The sequence below is a fragment of the Rhinolophus sinicus genome, chromosome 2, assembly GCF_057876585.1.
Source record: "Rhinolophus sinicus isolate RSI-liver-muscle chromosome 2, RSI-T2T, whole genome shotgun sequence".
Classification (NCBI taxonomy): Eukaryota; Metazoa; Chordata; class Mammalia; order Chiroptera; family Rhinolophidae; genus Rhinolophus; species Rhinolophus sinicus.
The window spans coordinates 174,895,665-174,917,296 of NC_142502.1; the positions used below are offsets into that span (position 1 = coordinate 174,895,665).

The window sequence follows — 21,632 nt, forward strand, 5'->3', positions numbered from 1 at the left end:
TTCATAAGTAGTGTTGTGAACTTTCATTAAAAGAAATCGAATGTCTGGTTGTTTTTATGTGATATTAGGACCACTGATGATCTTTGCTTAGGTCCAGGAATTCATTACAAAGTGGTGATGTTCTATTTATTACTTTCTTCATTTTTAACTAGAATACTTCTGAGAAAAGAAACTTCCTTTCCTCAGTTATTTGGTTACCTTCAGGTACAGCTGGTTCCTTAGCATGCCCCAAAGAAAAGTAATTCATTTTCTTAAGTATCATTATGAACTTACGGATTTAAACATATTTGATGTGATTGGTTATATTGCAGTATATATGCTGACGCTCAAACTGCCTCATCTTTGGCCAGCCAGGGCCCACTCGGTTAAGTACCTTCCTGTTTGTGCCACACCCTATTAGTGTTTGATAACTTCCTTGCAAGACGCTCAAGGCCCCAGATCTGAAATCAGCTTTGACCATAAGCCACTTTCCTATTCAACTAGTTTCTTCATTATTCTTTATTTCTACTAAATTAAAAATTCCTAATTCTTAATTATAAATCAGTTGTGTTAAACATTCTAGATTTTATAACTGAACATGGACCCAAAAATTATAGCAAAACTTCTCACTGACATCTACTTTTAGCATTTCATTGAATATCCAAAAAAAAAAAAAAAAAAAAAAGTGTATCCCAGTCAAAACTGAATGTTAAATGCTTCAAATTGAGAGATTGGACCAAAAAGATTCCTAATCTATTTTCTGTTGGCGTTTTGGCTCTGGAAAGTATTTCTTCATATTCTATTTTGAAATTTGGATATGGTTTCTAAATACATACAATAAAAATTCAGTTTTTCTTTGACAAATTAATAAAATCATCAAGTGTGGGGAAATGGTCAAACTCTTAGAGATTGAATTATTTTGTACCATAACTCAGATTTTTTAACAAAATCCTCATACCTCATCCTTAATATTAAAATTCATGATACTCTGACTTTTGAAAATAGTAAATATATTTGCTAAGTTATGCCTCCTTGAAATAGTACAGATGACATTATCAATAAATATTCATTTATCTTATTTTACTAAAAAACTAATTTAAAAACATGTAAAGCCCTGTCACACTACACAGCTAGCATATATAACTGTGGGAAAGCAAGATCCTACACTTGCTGACCATTTCTTCACAAAACTGAAAAGACATGGCTTTAGTGGCCAAAAATTGCTTATATTCACAATTATCACTATTCCCTTTGACATTAAATCACAATCAGAAATCACATTACGGAATGCCGATTCTTCTCTCTAACAAAAGCGGGATATGAATTGATATCCTGGTACGATTTCTGTTACTCACAGACCAAGTACACCTTTCCTGCAGCTAAAGTTGCTGGGCTTTGATCAGAGGAACCAATCAACTTTTCCAGGCAACAATGGCTTTAAAAAAAACAACAAAAACCAACTACCACCCAAACCAAAACAAAACGATAACAAAATATTCTTCTGCAGTAGTGTTGACTTCTCAGTGGTAACAGTAACACATCTGTATGAAGTGCTGGTATGTTCTCTCATATCAGTGCTTTCATCCAACCGAAACCCAAAACTTACGCTAGCACGCACACATGACAGTAATTGCTTTTCCAGATGGTATGCTTTTGATAAGGGATTTTTGCCAAAAGCTCATTTTACTTTCTCTCCAAGCATAATATTTGTCATTAACTTTGAAACTGGTTTTACAAGCTTCTGAGTAGTAGTGAGTTGACCTGTTTTTGCTATGAGAAGGGTAACCGTGAATGATACTTCAGTGGTGTGGTCTTCTCTGTCTTTAGCAACATTTATTAATTTCACAGCATTATTTTATATCATTTTATACACTTACTTCATTTTTCATCACAAGTCTAAAAAGTAATTATTGTAGAAAAGGAAACTAAGACAGAAATATTAACTCAATTCCCCAGGATAGCATGAAAGTAGAAAGGCCAAAGCTTCTGTTCTTTCCATCATATCATAAATGCAATAGAGAAAACTATATAGCAAGGGATTACCGATTACCTTCATACACCTTGTTCAAATGTTTCCAAATGTGTTCTTGAGTCCAAATAAAATATTTTTAAAAGGTACCATTTTAACTTAATGTAAACTGCATTCCAAGATATAATCTTACAAATGTTTTAGGGCCTTAATTCATGTGCTGATTTTGTTTTGCTTTAATCCCTCCCAAAAAAATAAAATTCCACAATCTCAAAATCTAAAGGCCCCTCAGCAAATTAGAAGAAAATATTGTCAAAATGTATCATATAAGACTTCTGAATACAAGTGGGTAAAATTTTCACTTTTCTTCCTTTTCTAAAGGGAAAATGACAAATATTAATAGGGATATCACTGTGTGAAAGCTTGCAAATGAGTGTGAGAGATATAAGAAACTGATGAATTAGAAATCCCTAATGTAAGAATTTAAGCAACCTAATCTGGCACTTTTATAAGCAGAATCATAAGTAGGTAACAACCAAAACCAATTAGTCAGCAAATTCAATTAATCAGAACTTCCTACTCCCTAATTTTAACTTTTGTTGAGATCTGAATATAGAACTTAACTGTATTACTTAGAAAGGAATTCTAAATTATGATTCTATGTGCGCATTTTATGATTGCTTTTAAATGGTTTTCAGATTAGTGTATTTAGCCTCACTGGCCCCACAGCAAACATTCTGAATGAAAGATGTCTTCAACTTCACAATGAAGTTATAGAATAATATATTCTTCCACATATCTAAAATGATTCTTTGCAAAGCTTGGACATTCAACTAATGTTGTTAAATGAACGTAAGAAGGAAAGATATCTTTAAAATTAGGGGAAATGGTTCTGGTAATAAGACAAATAATATATCTAATCATCATTACCATTTGATTCAAAATAACACCATGACATTTTAGAAAAATGCAGCTACATCTACTAGTTGCCAAGGAAGTGTTAAAACTTCTTATCAAAGCAACCTAACTCTTTTTCATTTGTGATATGATTCAAGGTAACTTTTCTGGCAAAACTTGCTCAATTACACCACCCCCTTCAAGAAGGTAATCCATTTATTTTAACTGAAGCAGTCTTAGAATTTTCCAATATCATGGATTCTTATTATTTTAGAATTTACTGCTTTGCATATTCTTCCAAAACAGAAAATGGAATTAATAATCCTAGTAATAAGTGATACATTTTTCTCAGATTTTCATCTTTTCTGTATTCTAGTAAGATTAATTTATAAACCTCTATAATGTATACAGAGAACCAACTAACTTGGACCTAATCTCTAAAATAATTATCTTTCCATAACTTTTGCCTATTTGGAAAAATACAACTTTTTTAAAAGTTTGGTTTTTAAATGAACACCAACTATATCCTGTTTGGAATTTACATTTGTTTTAGAAAAATAGGGAGCACTGTGTTTGTTTTCTATTAATATGATGTTTCCTTTGTTTTCAATTATTTTATGCAGCCTTTAGAGTGGGGATCTACCCCATAATTTGGAAGTGTCACTTGATTCTTTAATTACATATCTTGCTTTTCTGGTCCAAGTGAAACTAACCCATCAAATCCCAAAGGTTCTACAGGCACAGTCTATGGGGAGTAAATGTGACACTTCTAGGTGAATAAAAAACCCTTAACAATAAGCATAGGAGAACAGGAGAGAAAGGTTTCCAAGTCAAACTAAAGGACAATCACTAAGATCTCTTGTATCATGTGAGCAAACTCTGTCAGAGTGCTGAATTCAGCTGCTCATCTCAGAGAGTTGTGACACAAATTAAATAATTGTTAAACTGACATTTATTTATTCCAGTTCCTCTAACATGGCTTACTGAGTCTTAATGTACACTCACTGTATACCTTAATTGCTTATAATAGACTCATTTTCCTTATAAAGATTGCCTCACTTTAAAATGTGGATCTTGGGGCCCGCCCAGTGGCTCAGGCGGTTGGAGCTCCACACTCCTAACTCCGAAAGCTGCTGGTTCGATTCCCACATGGGCCAGTGGGCTCTCAACCACAAGGTTGCCGGTTCAACTCCTCGAATCCCACAAAGGATGGTGGGCTGTGCCCCCTGCAACTAGCAACGGCAACTGGACCTGGAGCTGAGCTGCGCCCTCCACAACTAAGACTGAAAGGACAACAACTTGACTTGGGGGGAAAAAAGAGGGGTAGAAAGGGGGGGTGGTCGAACTCTTCTCCAAAAGTTAACCATTCTAATATAAAAATTTAAACTTATGAAATCTATATATAGAAACCCACATTATAAAATGACTGCCAAGGAGTCAAATTAAAATAAAATTGTGCCTCAAATACCTTAGAAAGTAGAAATTCTAAATGTCGGTGTCTTCATCTGGAAGCAAAAATTTCTACTACATGATCTTGCCTGATGGTCGTTGATTTTATCATCAGTCAGTTCCAGTCACGTTTCCATTAGTATGGAGAGATCTAAAGTAGGAGAAAGATGACACATTTAGTCTACTGAAAACATTACAGATTTTCTGAAAACATTAGATTTTAGATACGGTGATACATCATTGTTTCTCTGTAAGCAAACAAAGATTCTTAAACAGATGCTTTAGTTGTTCAAGAAATGCCAATTCCCATTCTTGTCCCTAACAATAGATTTTAAAAATTGAAAAAGATGAAGAGAGAGACAGAAAGTTGGTAAGAGATAACTGATTACTAGCTTTGAAAAGATTGATCCCCAAAGGAGATATGCAGCAAATTAGGCTTTGTATTGGTATTCCAAGGAGACAGGGGTTCATAACTACATTAGCTCACTCATCAGAGCCAGCAGCCATAGCCTCAGCACCCACTTTCAGGTAAAATGGAACAGTAGGAGGAAACAGGATTTCCTGAAGACAACAACGTCTATGATAAAGAAGCACCCAGTATGATGTCTACCATTCATTCCTGGGTCATTGGCAGTGGGATAACACAAGTCGGATTTTACGAAACTAATGGTAGTGCTGTGTCTTCCCAGTCCAAAGATACCTCCAAACAGTGGGGATTTTGCAGACACCAAAGAATACTTAAAAGAAATGTGAGCCCTACTGGCTTTCATTATTTAAAGCTTAACTGCTTTAGGCTTTATCACCCTGGGTTAAGTTTTTACTATTATTCCCTTTAGATCACAAAGACACAGTGGAGCCGGCTCCAGAGACACTCATGATACCACAGATCAATTCAGGAGACAAGATCAATTCAGGAATCTTACTAGTTAATTCTACTTGTGGCTCTCACCCCTGTCACTCTTGGGCTTTATTCAAAACACAAACTGTTCTGGCCAACTACCTTCTCTCCTATTTTCATGCCCACAATGTTCTCTATGCTTTCTCAGCCACTCAGGTATGCCCCCACTGCTGCCCTTCCTTCCAATCTTTGCCCCAGGGACATCTGGAAACCCCTTTTACATAGTAAAACAAATCACCTGTACATCCTCAGCCTTATCACTGAACACATCTTTCAACCACTGAGCTAAATCTGGTTCTTGAAAAGAACCTTCTAGAGTGAAGGCTAAGGCATTAGATCAACCTTCTCCACAATGACATTTCCAGACCCTAATTCACAAGCAATCCATTCTGTCCCTCAGGCTTACGCCGTCTTGCTGTCCTACCTTCTTCATCTCTGTCATTCAATATCCCACTACATTTTATCGAACCTCAGTCCAGACTCAATCCAGAATCACTCTACCTCCTCTCATCTCTCCAGTTGCTATGTTCACCTTAGTCTCAAAATCTTGGTTGTCACCCAAGCTATCAGTCCACCTAGTATGTTACTTTCTTTCTCCCACTTCACCACCCTCAAATGCCTAATCCTGGGTCAATTCAATCAACAAAGATTCAAAACAGTAAACAACTAGCAAGATGGTATATTTAAATCCAAACTTATCAATGATTACATTAAATTAAAAATGACTCAAATACCCAATTAAAAGGTAGAGATTATCAGATCACAAATTGAAAAAACAAGATCCAACTATATGCTATCCATAAGACACTTTAAATATAAAAACATAATTAAAAAATTTAAAGTAAAAGGATGAAAAGAAAAGATATCATGGCTACATTAGTATCTGACAAAGCAGACCTCAGAACAAGAAATCTTACCAGTGATAAAGAGGGACACTACATAATGATAAGGATCAATTCATCAAGAAGACATAGCAATGCTAAATGGGTTTCCACCTAACACCCTAGAATCAAAATAAATGAAACAAAAACTGCAAGGAGATTAGACAAATTCACAATTACAGTTGCAGACATTAACACTCCTGTTATTGGTTAATAGAACAAGAAGACATAAAACCACCAGCAACTGACTTGACCCAATTCAACATTTATAAAACATGCTACACAACGAGAGCAGAATATAAATTCTTTGCAAGGGCACATAGAACATTCACCAAGAAAAACCATATTCTGGGCCATAAAATGAACTTCAAGATATTTAAAAGAATCAAAGTCAAATAATGTATTTTCTCTGACCAAAACAGAATTAAATTAGAATCAATAACTGAAATATAGATTAAGAATTACCAAAGGTTAGCAATTAAATGACACTGTTCTAAATACTCCCAAATCAAAAAGAGAAACTAGGAAATATTCTTAATTGAATGAAAAGTAAAATTGAACATATCAAAATTTGTGGGATATCACTAAAGCAGTTCCTAGAAACTTACAGTATTAAATGTTTATAGTAGAAAACAAGAAAAGTCTTAAATTAATAATCTAAGCCTCCACCTTAAGGAAGCAGGAAAAAAGAGCAAATTAAACACAAAGCAATTTGAAGAAATGAAGTTGAAAATGAAAAGCAATAGAGAAAAATCTATTATACTGAAATCTAGTTCTTCGAAAAGTTCAATAAGATTGAATAAATTTCAGCCAGAGTGATTAAGAAAAAAAGAGAAGTCACAAACTATCTATATTGAAATGAAAAGGGTCATTACTAGAAATCTTATAGATATTAAAAGGATAATACGGTAACATTTATGGCAATAAATTCTATAACTTTGATAAAATATAACAGTTCCTTGAAAGTCTAAAGACAAATTACCAAGTTCATTGAAGAAATTAGATAATAAAAATAGCTCTCAATAGATTAAGGAAATTTAATTCATAATTTAAAATCTTCCTATGAAGCAAGTTCCAAGACAAATGGCTTCTTTGGTAAATTCTACCAACATCTAAGGAAGAAATCATACCAATATTATATAAACTCTACCTGAAATAAATGGGAAAACACTTTCCAATTCATTTTATGATAGTATTGCTCTCATACAAAACTCAGACTCCCCCAAAAAACTTTAATAAAAATAAACTATAGACAAATATCCTTTCATAAACACAGACACAAAATATTTTAACCAAATACTAGAAAAACAAGTCCAGTAATATAAAATATATATATATATTGTGACCAATAGCATTTATCCCAGGAATGCAGTTTTAGTTCAATATATGAAAAAAATCAACCAATATACCATATCAATTAATCACCTACATAGATGCAAAAAATTAGAAAAAACCAGCCATTCATAATTCAAAACTCTTACAAAACTAGGAACAGAAGGGAACATCCTCACTCTGGGACATGAATTTACAACAAATCAATAGCTAATATCTTACATAATCATGAACCACTAAATGCTTTCCCTCTAAGACTGGGAACAAAGCAAGAACATCTGCTCTCACGACTCCTATTCAATATTGTACTGTATGCCAGTACAATAATGCAAGAAAAAAAAAGCCTAGAGATGGGGAAAAAAAGAAGAAACAAAATCAACTTCACAAGTGACAGGACTGTCAATACAGAACATCCTAAAGAATCTACCACTAAAATTAATAAGGAACTTAGCATAATTGCAGAATCTGAAGTCAACATACAAAATTCAACAGTATTTCTATATCGTAGCAATTAATAATTAGACAAATTAACAAAACAGTAGCAATTATATTAGCATCAATAAAGAAATACCTAAGCTAAAACTAACAAAATGAATGGAAGAGCTGTATGCTCAAAAATACAAAACACCAAGTAAGAAATCAAAGACCTCAATAAATGGAGATACACTGTTTTCAAAGATCAATCGGTATTAAGATATCAGTTCTTCCCAAATTAATTTATAGATTTAACATAAATCCTAATTAAAATCCCACCAGGCTTTTTTATAAAAATCGACAAGGTGATTCTAAAATGTATATGCAAATGCACAGAACCTAGAATACTCAAAACAATTTTGAAAAAGAACAAAGTTGGAAAATTTACACAACCTGATTTCATGACTTTCTATAAAGCTACAGCTATCAAGACATTGTAATTCTGGCATAAGGATAAACATGCAGATCAATGGAACAGAAGAAACTGTCCAGAAGCAGATCTATATATTTATGATGAATTGATTTACAACAGAAGTATCATGGTAATTTAACGGAAAAAGAATTGTCTTTCTAACAACTGGTACTGGAACAACTAATATGCAAAAAAAAAAAAAAAAAAAAGGAAAGAAAAGAACCTCATCCCACACCTCCTATCTTATAACAAAATTAATAGGTTTAAATATTTTTAAATGCAAAATTTCTGGAGGAAAACACAGGGGAAAATTTGGGGGGCCCTAGTTTCGCCCAGGGGTTGGCAAATTTTTTCTGCAAAGGGCTAATAAATATTTAGTAAAGGGATGGTAAATATTATACGCTTTGAGGGCTATATATAGTCTTTGTTGCAAATACGCAACTCTGTCATTGTAGCATGAAAGCAGCCATAGATAATGAGTAAACATGTGGGCATGGGCATGTCCCAATAAAACTTTATTTACAAGCAATCGGCTGAATCAGCTGTAGTTTGCCAAAATGTGAGTTAGGCAGAGTTTCTAGATATGGCACCACAAGCACAAACCATAAAAGAAAAAAAAAAGATACTGCACTTAAAATTTTAAACTTCTGCTCTTTAAAAGGCAGTGTTATGAAAACAAGCCACAAACTTGGAAAAAATATCTGCAAAACAAATATGTAATACTTGTTTTTGGAATATAAATAACTCTGTAATACAATAAGAAAATAAGCAATCCAATAAAGATAATGGGCAAAGTATCTGGGCAATGCAAAAATGAAATCTCTATCAAGCAGCCTAGTTACATGGTACATGTGTTTCATCTTTCCTACAGGCCTTTAGGCTCCCTAACGCTAGCCTAGTCGTCTCTGAATGGAGCGACCAACATTCTGCCCTACACAAGAAAATAACCAACAAATGAAATACAACTATCAAAGCATTTCTTAGAGGTTAATTTTTAGAGTAGTTAATACATGTGCCTGGTACAAAAGTAAACTGTGAATAGAAACTTTCCCCAATCACTCAGCTCCCTTTCCTTATTTACTGTGTCTTTATAGTTATTCTACATATATAAAAGGATTTACACATTTTTTAAAGAAAGTGGTGGCATACTATACAGCTTTTCATCATTTTTTTACTTAATGTATCTTACAGCTTACTTCAATCACTCTTTATAGAATTTCCTCATGTCTCCTTTAACAATTTCATGATTTTATAGTTACAAATACTTCATCATTTATTTAACCAGTCTCTCACTGATGGACTCTTATGTTGTTTCCAATATTTTGCCACTACTGACAATGCTGTAAAGAATAACTGTGCACTTATGAAGTGGAATTACAAGTCAAAGAGTATCTGGATTTTAAATTATGATAGCCTTTGCTAGATTGTGCTCCACCAAGTTTATCAGAACTAAAAAAAAATATGGACATGTGTCAGTAAAACTTCCAGATCAGGAAAACTAAGGTAAAACTGGAAATTCTCAATGATAGCCCCAATTACTAAGCAAAAACATCTAGAAAATTTTCAACTCTAAGTAATCCAAGATACTTCTTAATCCAAAGATAAATTTATAGTGACAATAAGAAGAGTAAAAGTTAGCTTGGCCCCATTATTCCATTTTTTCTATTAAATTAAGGTAATAATTGTTGTTTAATGTTAACCTGTCTCATTTCTAAGAGGACTTGAATTGGTTACAAGTTAAAATACAAGGTAAAGAGGACTCATCACAATAAAACTATTTCCCAGCTCCTTGAATCTTGTCTGGCCTTGTGACTTTGACCAACAGGACGTGGTGAAAGTGATGTCCTAAAACTCCCGAGACCCAGAGAACGGGCAGCTTCCCCGCTCTCCCTCCTGGAAGCTAGAAGCCATGTAAGAAAGCCACCTCCCCTCAGACTCCCACGCTGTGGAGAGGGCACATGGAGGCGTGCCCAAGTGCCAGACATGTGAGTGAAGTCTTCTGACATGGTCCTTCCAGCCCAGCTACCAGCTGAGTGAGGGATCCCAGCTGACACTACACAGGGCAGAAGAATCCCCTGGCCAAGCTCTGCCCAATGTCCTGACTCACAGAACTGTAAAAATAACAAATCAACGTGGTTTTAAGCCACAATGTTTTGGGGTGATTTGTTATACGACAACATGCAACTGAAATAGACACTAATCAAGTTCATGATACCAGCAAATTATATTTGACACTGAGTGTCAAATTTGGGTCAGTGTTTTCAGAACTAAAAGTTTGCATTTTTTTTGTAAGAAGAAAATGTAATTTTTATCAGAACTGTATACATTTACGCAAAGAACAGTGAACCTAGTGGACTATAGTTTCAAATTTTAGAAAATTCACATCATTTAAATGGGTTCCTTACAGATACATTCTATACAGACAGATGGCATATCTTTAAATCAGAACTCAGTACAGGGGGTATTTTCATACCGGGGGAGACTGAGGTGACACAGTCTTGATACTTTTGTTCTCTGAGACTTAATATAAGAAACTAGATGAATACATAATTAAGATATTCATTAAACTATCTTCTCATATCTGATATTTCAAGTGACCTTTTGACAGACACTAAATAGCTGTCAGTTTGTCATTAAATCTTCTAAAAAGAACACACAGAATACTCTATAAGGTTGGTTCAAGTTAGAGTAATAGCCCAAAAAATCTACCTTTCCTCTAGAACTACTGCCACTGAGATCACCAATATTCTTTAGTGCCGTATCCCATGAAAGTACCATACCCGAGTCCTGGACTTAATTTCATCTCAAACGTGTTCTACACGAATAACCATTCCCTTTTAGTCACCAAGTGTAACCCCCAGTCAAGGGCTGGGGAGTTCAATTTCCACCTCTTTGAAGGAGGGAAGTGTCTGCGTAAATTTCTTGGAATTCTTCTGCATGGAATAAATAAAAAAGTGGGGGCACTTACTTATTCAATCATTTATTTTAATCAGTATGTATTTAGGGAAATTTACTTTATACTTTGGGTTATAATCCAATACGATGTTACTTATTTTTGCTCAGATTGTTCCAGCTTTGGTCATTGGGTACTCTTTCAGGTTGGCTCCTGTATCTTTTTGCCAAGCCCCTATTCTTTTGGTGTTTGAGCATTTTCTTACTTTCTGGCCTACAAAATGTTCCCAGCTCATTTGCATCTTCCCTGCCCCAGTCCTAGAATCAGACATTTCTAAGGAGCTTTACTTCTTTTTGCTGGAGAATGGTACTAGAAACCAAAATCTGGGTTCTGGGTGTGCTTGGGGCTACTGGGGCATCATTGCTTCTAGGCCTTTTCATTAGACAGAGCTAGAAAATATGTCTGTACACGAGGCTACATAATGCATACATATCTATAATGGTCTGTATCCATACCTACACTAAGCTAAACCTGAGCTCATACTGATGTCTCTAACCCTAATCCAGTACCACGTGATTTGTTCTAGCCTTTCCCTTGTCCGTGGTTATCTGCAACCTCACTCTCCAATAGTGAGAAACCTGGATCCCACAATTCACCATCCATCTACTTATCTGTTTAACACCAGTAGTCATTTCAGAAGCATTAGCTCACAATCTCCTGAATTTTTGTCCTACTTTCTTAGTCATTTCTTCTGAAAGTCTTAGAACAATTCTCATTTTAGATGGATGTGTTCCTAAGATCTTTCACCTAAATTATTTCCTTTCTCTGCACATTCTACCTGGGCAATCTTTCATATCCATGACTTTAATTACCTTCCAATGCTGATACTTTCCAAATCAGCTCCAGCCCAGATCTCTGTCTCCTAAACTTCAAACCCACTTATCTAACTATCTGCTGGATCTCAACGCAGCTGTCCACAGGCACCTCAAACTGAACTCATCATCCTTCCCTAATCTTCCGCCCAGGATCCCCCTTGGATGGCGGCATCATCATCATCATCATCTACCTATTGCACAAGCCAGAAATTTAAGATCCGGTCTGTCCTTCTCCCTCTGTATCTTCCTAATGTCCAACCACCAAAGCCTCAATCTTCCTCAAATCCATCTATTCCTCTCCATCCTCTGACCGTACTATAGCCATCCCAATATCACATTTGACCTGAATATATTGTTAAAACAAACAAATAAATAAGACAACTCTCTAACTGATTTCACTACCTTCAGTTTTACTGGCTCTAATCCGATTTTCTCCCCACTATAGCCTGAGTGATCGTTCTAAAAAAACAAGCCAGATCATATCACTTTTTCATGATTAAAATCTTTTCATAGTTCCCCATTCCTCTCAGGATAAAGCCCAATTCCTTGATATTGTTTTCAAGGTTCTATGTGACACTGTCCCTAGTTACCTCTCTGGTGTCATCTGTTCCTTTCTCTCACTTTGTAGTCACTGCAATCAACTAATCTGAAATCTTCTCAATTTCTCTCTCCTGTCATTTTACCTCAACTCAGACGTTCCTTCTTCAGAAAGCCATCTCTGCTCTCTCCCAAATCTGGGTTAAATGCTCCTTTTCTATGCTCGCATCCCACCATGCAGCCTCTCCATCACTGATCACACTGCATTGGAACCACCACGTTATTTCTTATATCAGTTGCTAGACTGTAAGCTCCATTAGGACAAAAATCACATTACCTTTTTTTTTTCACTGCATCCTCAGTGCCTAGCTCTCTGCTTCATACACAGTAGGAACATAATACTTAAAATAAATACTTTTGAGTTTCTATGTTGTTATTTCTGTGGCTTAGATTTAATGACTATTTTACAGGTAATCAAAATAAAATAAATACAAAGTTTAATATTAACTTGTTAAATCAAGTTTATTAATCATATTATTCTATAGCGTATTTCCTTGGGTGCGTTTTTTTTTTTTTTTTTTTTTTTTCAGAAAAGGTACAAAGCTAGTATAATTTCTGAAACCATGCCTCAAAATCTACCTTTTGACTTTATATATAAATGACAGTGTGTTAAGGTATAAAACTCTGGGGTCACATACTTTTCCCTCATGACCTTGTAGACACTGCAGTAGTTAACCAACTCCACACCAGGAATCAATACTACTTGATGATGTTTTCACTAGACCTCAGTATAATCAAAAAAGATAAGTTTTGTTCGACCTAAAACAAAAAATTATTCAATTGTTTATTAGTTTGTATTTCATATACTTCATTAGCCAAAAAAGTTTGATAATTTATGCTACTCAAATTTCTACTAGCATTTTATTAGTCCATAAATCCAAAGATCTGTAATTCTCTAGTCTAGCATTTTTTCATTAAATAGAAGACTAGAACCAACCTGATGATGTTTTCTTTGAAAACCATTTGGTTTTCTTCCCTGAATACTCGCAGAATTTTCTCTCATCCTTTAACATCAGAAACATGACTAGATGAGTGATTACTCAACTTCTTTGCTATTTAGTGGATTTTATTAAAAGTACAAGTCTTCAGGTTAGCAACATTTTAATTTTTTTTTTGGACATTTACTGATTACTTGTACATCATCTCTGTTCTTTCCTTCTAGAACACCCAATTTATGTGTACAGCTCTCTTGGATCTATTTACTGTGCATATTATTTTTTTGTCATAATTTCCATCTCTATCTTTCTGTAACTCTGAAACATCATTTGAACTAGTCTTCTTATTTACTAATGATTTTCTGGAGTATTCAATCTAGTTTCATTATCATTATAAATTTTCATTCAATATTAATGATTTTGTTTTCCAAAAGTGTTTTCCTGTCCCCAGAATGTGCCTTGTTCATGACAATACTCCTTAAATCTCACTGAGTTTAAGAATTTGAATTTTTCACCTCTGATGTAGTGTCACAGCTATTTCACAGAGAGCTATGTGTTACGAAAATTCAAATTACTCCTTCTTTTGAACTGCTGAGTCTTCTTATTACCTGTGATTTTTCTGTTTACTCATACTTACAAGAAGGATGGCCATGTTCTTCCAGAATCAAAGAAAGACTCTCTCAAAAATTTCTATCAATGTTAAAATATTTTCAGCATACTCCCTTAGAGTCACCTGTGGAAACCACAGACCAGGGGCCACCACCTGTTCTCCGACTGTTCAGGCTAGCCTCAGTAGCCCTTTTCCAGTCAGTGGACTGGCCCTCTATGTCAGTTAAGGTTAGGTTCAGTTACATATGAACAAACACCTGTGGGTTACAGATAAGAGAGATTTATTTTTCTCTAACTTAAGAAGTCTGGAGGTAGGTAGGGCTGGACCAAGGACCTCCACTCGTTCTACCTGTTCACTCTGCCAACCTTACTCATTGGCATTTATGCTCACTCATCTCATGGTCAAAAGATGATCGCTGAAAACTCCAGAAGTCACATCCGTGTCCTAGGCAGATGAAAGGAGGAAGGAACAAGAGCCCCTTGTGAGGCTTTCAGATGAGTCCATCGCCTTTAAAGAGCTTTCCTAGACGTCCTACCCAAAGACTTATGTTTACAGCTACTGCGAAATGTCATTTTACAGTTGGGCTTAATGATGTGCCCACATTATGTTACTAAGAAAGAAAGAACTGATACTGGGTTGGCAACCAGCACTCTCACCCCCATCATTTTTCTCCTCTCCTGAACAAGTTTCTAGTTTGTCAATGTCCCTTTTAATTATGAAATTCAGAATTAAAGTCAAACAACAGCTGTTACATGTATTTTCACTGACAGACTAATTAATTCTTCCTGTAAGCTGAACGTAATATTGCAATTAATGCATTTTAAGGTTGCCCACATTTGCCCAGAAGTCATATCAAACTTTTAATTGTCTAAAATGCATTTTTTAAATTTTACATGTATATATATATATATTTTTTATTTACATATATATATATATATATATATATATATATATATATATATATATTTGGCTAGAACTATTCCAAAACAGGATTTCTGCATCCTGTATTCGTGCAATTGATTTTCAAGGACTATTAATTGAGTATCTTCAGTGTGACACTGGTCAAGTTAAAGACACAAAAAGACCTTGAAGATTTGTGGTATCATGTAGCTAAGGAAACAAGAGCATATACATAGATGAGTAAGAATGTAAGATGTCAGATGAATCTTCCCAAAGGAAGTAAGTGCTACAAAAATGCAGAGTTGGGAGAGAAGCTAAAGAGTTAAACGGGAGGAGGTGAAAGGTTAGAAGAGAATGGAAGAAAACACCTGACAATGTTTGTAAGAAAAGGGCAGGAAACTATCAGAGTGGAGGCTAGAGAAGAAAACGACTAATGAACATCCTCTCCTCCTTCAAGCCTCCCAGCTCTCACAGATCTCATTCCACTACAAACTTACGTCTGTAGAATCTATGTTCACAGCCTCTACCACCTTACCTTCCGTTTATTCCCCAACCCATTACAATCTGGTTTTAGCCTCACGACTCCATTGTAGCTGCTCCTGTTTTAGTCATCTCTTAATTGCCAAATCACTCCTTGGCCCTTATTTTTACCCTTTGACCACTCCCTTACTTCCCTGGCTTCTGGGACATGGCTCGGTGTACCTCTTATTCGCCAGCCATCCTTCCCTCCCTTCCCTGTGCTGGCTCTTCTTCCACGTACCTCTCAATGGTAGTGATCATTTGTCTCAGTCTAGACGTTCTTCCTGAACAAACTCACCCATGAACATGAGATCCACTATCACTTACGTATGACTTCCAAATCTCAAGCCCAAGCTTGAACCCAAACATTTGAATTCCAAATCCATAGACCCACTAGTCTAACAGACATTTCTCCACGGGGGGTCCCACAGGCACCTCAATCTCAACATGTCCAAGTGCAAGAGTAGTGTCCTCCATCCCCACCCCCAAAACTGCTTTTACCCTTGAATTTGCTATGATGGTTTCTGGCAATACTACCTCTCCACTCAACCAACCAAGGAACTAGGAATATTCTACATTGCTCCTTCTCTCTCAATCCCACACCCAATTGGTCTTATTAATCCTATATTTTTAACAGCTCTTGTATTTGTTTCCTCAGTTCTATCCCTACTGCTACTATCTCAGTTCAGGATCTCATTGTATCACTGAATCACCAGAAAGAGCAGTTCTCTCTGCTACCAGTCATGCACTGTTCTAATCCATCCTCCACAGGCACCAAAAAGATTGTTCCATTTCAACTATGGTATTTTTCATGCCCCAGATCTCTAACTGACTCTTCTTAATAAATGCCTTGTTTAATAAACACTTGTTTTTGTTAAGAATATAATAAATTCCCTATTTCTCTAAAATTACTGGCTACACTTATTTTAGAAGTCTGTTCTAGTAACCTCTTACTTGACCCTAAGCTCTTCTGTTTGTTGATTTCATGGTGTTGACTTTTCTGAAACCTTGGAAGATTCTTATCTTTGTATTTGGGATTCTGTTACATTCTACTGTCTTCTTTTGGTACAGTTCATTCAGGGAATACTCCTCATTTCCTGTTGCTTTCCGTAGGAGCAGAGGAGGAGCAGAAGGCACCACAGACGCTCTGCCTCACTGCCTGGTCATCTAAGTGTGAGTATGGCCAGTTACCCAGGGTGCTTCCCAGTCTCACGGACCCAGGCTCTTACATGCAGTTCTCACCTGTGGCTTGGCCCAAGTTGGTGTTAGGATGTACCGAGGTTGGAGCTGCTTGGCTGCTCATGCTGCAGTAATGCTAATGAATCACCCTACTGACTACCCTGGGACCCTTCCTGCTCCTGGTTTACCCTGCGTCTGGATATGAGTATTACCCACAAGACTTCCTATCTATTTTCAGAAATGCATCACAGTTTCTGATTTACGGAGATTCCCCTTCTTTTTATACATCGCTACATATATATATATATATATATATATATATATATATATATTTATTTATTTATTTATTTATTTATTTATTTATTTATTTATTTATTTATTTCTATAGATTTAACAAAATAAAGCAAAAGGAATGAGTGTTCAGTTTGCCTTCTTGAAACTGGCCAGAATAAGTTCTCTAAAATTCAAATCACATCATGAATCTGTCTCTTCCTTTCCCAGCTTGAAAACCTTTATTGGCTCCCAACTTCCTACAGACAGACTCAAAATGCCTTCATATCACATTCAAGATCACATCCAATCTACTTTCACTATTACTACATATTTTCATTCAAAATTAATGATTTTGTTTTCCAAAAATGTTTTCCTGTCCCCAGAATGTGCCTTGTTCATGACAATCCCCCTTAACTCTCACTGAGTTTAAGAATTTGAATTTTTTACCTCTGATGCAGTGCCACAGCTATTTCACAGAGAGCTATCTGTTACGAAAATTCAAATTACTCCTTCTTTTGAACTGCCGAGTCTTCTTATTACCTGTGATTTTTCTGTTTACTCATACTTACAAGAAGGATGGCCATGTTCTTCCAGAATCACAGAAAGACTCTCAAAAATTTCTATCAATGTTAAAATATTTTCAGCATACTCCCTTTGTGTCACCTGTGGAAATCACAGACCAGCAGGGCCACCACCTGTTCTCCAACTGTTCAGGCTAGCCTCAGTAGCCCTTTTCCAGTCAGTGGACTGGCCCTCTATGTCAGTTAAGGTTAGGTTCCTCCGTGGTGTGACCGATGACTCCCATATCTCCCATTCCTCATCCAATACCCCTTATGGTCCCGCTATACCTAACTACTTCCGGTGGCCATACACAACGTGCTTTTCCAGCACTCCATACCTTTGCTCTCATCATGCCCTTTGTCTCTAATGCTTCTTTCCCCAGGCTGCCTCTTTTTAGTCTCCTAGGCATCCTTTAAAACCCAATTTCTGGTGGCACACCAATGTGAATGTACTTACCACCACTGAACTGTAGACTTAAAAAAAAATGGTTACGATGTTAAATTTTATGTTACGTGTATTTAACCACAATAAATTTTTTTGAATAAATAATAAAATAAAACCCAGTTTCAAAAGGGTGGGAAGAGATGTATACCAAGCTATTAACTGTGTGTTCCTGATTTTTGCTTATCTATATTTTCCACATTTTTACATAAAAAATCTACTACTTTTATTGGGGGGGGGAAAGTTTTTCATTTTAATTATAAAAGTCTGGTTAGGGGTCCCCCCTCCTCTGTAAACCCATACTTGATTAGTTAAGTAAGATTTACTTCTGCTTTGTGCTTCTGCGGCAGAGTCTGTATGTCTTCTTGATCTTTCATTCCCAGAACCTAAAAGAACCTGAAATCTTGTACATGCCTAATAAATGTTTGCTGGATAAATGAATGATCAATAACAAAACTAAAGGATTAGGAACTGGCAGTTTCACCAGTTCATTGAACTGGTCCTAAAAAGTCATTTAATTTTTCCTCCAAGAAAAAAAAAGGGAAAAAGTATACACAGACATTTAGAGGAAGGAAGGTATAATAATTATGCGATCATTTTAAATAGGAAAAGATTTAAGAGAGTATCACATCCAAGCCCTCATGTTAGATTCAAGAACTGTGTCCCAGAGAGGTAAAGTGATCTGCTCAATCAAGCTCAGAACTTTTAACAGAATATGGATTAGAACCCAGGACTTCTAATTCCCACCACAAAGCTCATTCAACTTTACTGACTTATCCTATTACTGTTCACATCAGATGAGGTTTGGGTAAGGATAATACCATTTTAAGAGCTGAATATTGCTTGGAAATGAAAGTATTCCCAACAAATACTATCACCTAAACTTTAGTCTACCAACATTCGGCTTGGGTTTGCCTTTTTATTATTATTATTATTATTATTATTAATTTCAGGTGTATAAAACAATGTGTAACAGTTAAATATTTACACCCCTCACAAAGTGATAACCTTCCTCCCCCAATCTACTACCCCTTTGACATTGCATAAAACCATTACCATGTCTCTATTCCTTATGCTGTACTCCACTTCTTGATACACACACACACACACACACACACACACACACACACACACCAGGGTTTACCTTTGAATAAGACTTCTCTTGGGGGCAACTACTAGTGCTCAAAGGAAGGAAGAAAAGATGAAAAGCATTCATTAAGGCCATAGATTTGATTTCATCCGGTGAGCAAATAATACAGATATAAGACTTGCTCTTTTTGTGGATATATTCTGTAATTTCATCAGACATCTTAAAAAACAAACATAAAAAGTCATCTCTTAACATTGAAAGTAAGATAAATTTCCCAAACCTGCACATTTATGGGCTTACAAGGAAGGGAAAGGGTTTTTTTGTCAGTTTGTTTGTTTGTTTGGTACTGGGTTGTTCCCTTCCCCCATCCTAGAAACAAAAAGTTAGCAAAGGTAGTTTTCAACTGAGCAGTCCATCACGGTCACTCTAGGTAGTCTTGCACTATAACATTCAGAAAACTAAAATCATTGTTTTTATTATGAAGCTTTAACACTGATGAGATGAGGCTATAAAGAAAACTGACTGTAAGAAATCCCTACAAGATTTGGCTACATAGCAATCAGCCCTTTTTAAAAGATATCTTCTATTTAAAATATTCATAAAGACTTTTTTTTTTCTTACTTTTCCACCTCAAGACATTTCTCATCCTTTCTTTCCCTACCAGCACTGAAGATTTTTGCAAAGGTCTTATATATCCAAGTCTAAATATGTGTGGACTCTGAACTTTGCCATTTTAAAGGAAGTACTGAACAAAGTAAAAACTAACTTAGCTTGGGACAGTGAATGTATGTTATTATGTTTAATTTGCATGTAGATGACAAACTAGTGGGAAACAGCTACGTGAAAACAAAAGCTAGATTACAAACAATGGGCCTCAGTAGGTGAAAAGAATCAATAAGCTACCTGAGAGACAAAATGGACAAAAGCCAAAATCTAAAACATATACCCAGGGCCATATTATTTCAAAAGTAAAGTATAAGAAACAGGTTTTTCTGCTCAGCAGGTGTGTCTTTTATTTCCCAAAATAAATACTCCTGATTAGCTAAAAATTCCATAGTGTTAATCACAATAAAGATTCACTCACTAAAACGTCATAACATAAATAAATAACAAGGTGAATGCAATTCTTAAAACAATGATCCATCTCTAGCTCTTAATGGTAAACAAACTGATCATTGTTTAAATGAAAACTGAACTGGATATTTTTTGTTCGACATTTCTTCAGATATTCTGCTGACCATTTAAAGACTTACAAATGTGGAACCAGAAAAATAAGCTATTGCTAATTTCTATAACTGGAAATCTTTGGCCACAACTCTGATGTATTTTGCAATCTTTAGTGAGAAACTACTTAATAAAATGCTATTTAATAAAATCTAAGTAGTAAGTAGTAGATTTCTTGGTTCACTGTGGGTTGCACTGAGAACTAAAAAAATCTGAGAAATTTAAAACCAATTTTTAAAAATCTGAAATATGCTAAAACTAAAGAATGTGTGTATTTCACCACTAGCTAAAATATCGAAGAGTTTAAATTATATTATTAAACTAAATATGGTTGATTTTTTTCATAAAATTAGCAAACAGTTTTCACAATATCAAAAAAAATTGGTTTGTAAATTAGGATTCTACAGAGAATATATATCTGACATTGATCTCTCAAATATCCTTGTAGAGAAAAAAAAAAAAAAGCAGAAAGTAAGTGGTTAAAAGTACTTCCCGGCTGAGAAGCAGCTGATTGTAAAACCTCTGCCCAGAAAGTGCTGATTAACGTCAGTATTCACCAACGAACAGGGCTCTAGTGGCTGCCTCAGCGTTCAGCCTCCGGCTGACCTGTTAAATATTTTTTCTATTGATTTGTTACAATAATTCAAAAACTTGTTCATTGTTTCTGGTGATAACACAAAGCTGAGTAGGCTAGATAACGCAATAAATGGAAACTTAAAATGGTAAATGATGTAAAGTGTAGACACTGGATTAAAAACAAACTAGATATAAATTAAGGGTAGTAAGAACATGAATGACTGCTATATAGTATTCTTCATCAGTTACATATTTTTATATATTTTTGCATCTATTTAATGTTAACTTAAAATATTTTTTAAGATTTTAACAATAAACACTAAAATAAAACATATTAAAGTCCTTTCCCTAGATTATTTCATGTACTCTTCATAACAATCCTAGTAATGAGGCATTATTACCCTCATTTTATTAAAAACACATTAAGTCAATCCAAAGACACTTTACTAATAAAAGGCAAAACCCAAATCTTTGTGCCCCTAAAGTCCCTTGATTTGCTACACCATTCTTTCCTCTGTTCTTAGGTTAAAATGAAGATAGGAAGTCCTGGCTTAATAGTCAATTATGAAAATAAATAAATGAATAAACAGATAAATAAATATATAAATTTACCCACAGGCTTATATGACCAAAGTAGTTAATGGGAACAAAATGTAGGATACACTCAT

At 35.2% G+C, this 21,632-nt stretch overlaps 1 protein-coding gene across 9 annotated transcripts in view; it reads right to left on the reverse strand.

The window, feature by feature from the left end:
* Positions 1-21,632, reverse strand: part of NCOA1 (nuclear receptor coactivator 1) — a 216,280-nt gene that overhangs the window by 165,895 nt on the left and 28,753 nt on the right. For all 9 annotated transcript variants that reach the window (XM_088796268.1, XM_088796267.1, XM_088796265.1 and 6 more), the window contains exon 2: positions 4,314-4,445. The gene's annotated coding sequence lies outside the window, so the exon portion shown is untranslated. The remainder of the gene's footprint in view (positions 1-4,313; positions 4,446-21,632) is intronic.